Here is a 1688-nt window from a genome sequence, read left to right on the forward strand (position 1 = left end):
GGCCCCGGCGGCGACGTCGCGCCCCGGCGCTCACCCACGTCGAGGATGTCCAGCATGACGACGTCGGACACGGCCACCCCCAGCCGGTTGGACGCCTCCACCCAGATCTCGTAGGGCGTGAAGAGGGCCAGGTCCTTGGGGATGTGGCAGGAGTAGGGCCCCGCGGTGTGGTACTCCTGGCACGTGTTGTCGCGGCCGTACCACCTGCGAGCGGGCGCGCGGTGAGCACCGGGCACCCCGCGGGAACTGCGGACGTGCAGCGGCACCCGGGAACCACTGGGAACCCCGTGGGAACCGCGGCCATGCAACAGCACCGCGGGCACCAGCCCAGCTGGGACAGACCCATCACGGGGAAGCCGAGGGCGCCGGACACCTGCCTCTCCGTCCTTTACCCCGCGCCTTTACGTGAAGGAAATAGCAGCTCCGAGGGGGGGGGACTGCGATTCATTTATCTGCCATTCGATACCGTCAGCACCGTGCTCGCAAGGTGTTGGATTACCGGCCCCGGGCTGACGTCTGCCGTGGYGGCTGGGGACGCCTGCGGCTCGCGCGGTGCCTGGCCCCGGGGCCGCGCGGCGGCTCCCGATGAGCCCCCTCGGGCTGGGCGATGCGCAGGGGCTGCAGCCCAGGGCTCGCGGCACCTTAACCCCCGCCGGCCCTGACTCCCTTCCCCTGCCCGGGGCTCGGGGCCGGAGTCCTGGCATGATGCTTTAGCTGCAGAGCTTTTCCTTAACCTCCTGCAGAGCGGGCACGGCACGTGGCCGGCTGCCAGCGGTGCCCGCGCCTGCCCCGAGACAGGAGCCAGGCTGAGACCCCGCACAACTCATCGCACAGGCAGGTCGCCCAAGGCTTCCCGGGGAGGCGCAAAGCCCCCGTTGCCCGCCGGCCCCCGGGCTCCCCTCCTCGAAAGCCCTGCCATCCCGCGCTCGCGTGCCCGAGGAGAGGCGCTAGCGGGCGCCGCGGCCGTACCTGAGCTTGTACTTCAGGGTGTAGTTGGTGTGCAGGAAGGTCTCCCCCTCCGTCCCCGGCGCCCACTTGCACGTCAGGTCCTTCATGTTCTTGGACCAGCAGGAGATGTTCACTGGTTTCTCGGGGGGCACTGGAAGAGGAGAGCAACTGCCTGGGCTGGAACGCCACCGCCCGCTCCGGATCGCCCCGTTTCACCCCAAAAAGCCGGCGCGGGCCCCGGGCTCGGCTCCTGCCGCCGCTGCGGGAGCAAACGCCGCGGCCAGAGGTTTAACTCCTGCCCGTTCCGCCCGGGCTGGGCTCTGGGAACAGCAACAGCAGCAGCAAAAGCTCGTTCCCAGCTGAGCCTCCGTATTCCCAGGGCACAGAATCGTCCTTAAAATAGCCCGAGATAAAAATCTTACGATTATCGATTCAGACAAGTGCGATTTCTGCCCGGGTTGCCAGCGCCGGCTCTGCGCGGTGAGCGCCTTTGGCAGCCACATTCCCGGGAACGCCCCCCCCAGCCTGGCAGGCAGAGGCCAAGGGAGCCTCGAAGGCGCCCTGGGGCCACCGCGAGCCCCGGGCGCTTTTCGACAGGAGCCGGGGTGTTAATCCTCGCGCCTGGCCCCGCTCCAACGCAGGCGCCCGCCCTCGCTCGCTCCAAATTCCTCCTGCAGTTCTGCTCGGATCCGCCGCTCCCGTGACCAAAAAAAAAAAAAAAAAAAAAAAAAAAAAAAAAA

This window comes from Apteryx rowi, unplaced genomic scaffold (genome assembly GCF_003343035.1).
Source record: "Apteryx rowi isolate R43461 unplaced genomic scaffold, aptRow1 scaffold_1056, whole genome shotgun sequence".
Lineage (NCBI taxonomy): Eukaryota > Metazoa > Chordata > Aves > Apterygiformes > Apterygidae > Apteryx > Apteryx rowi.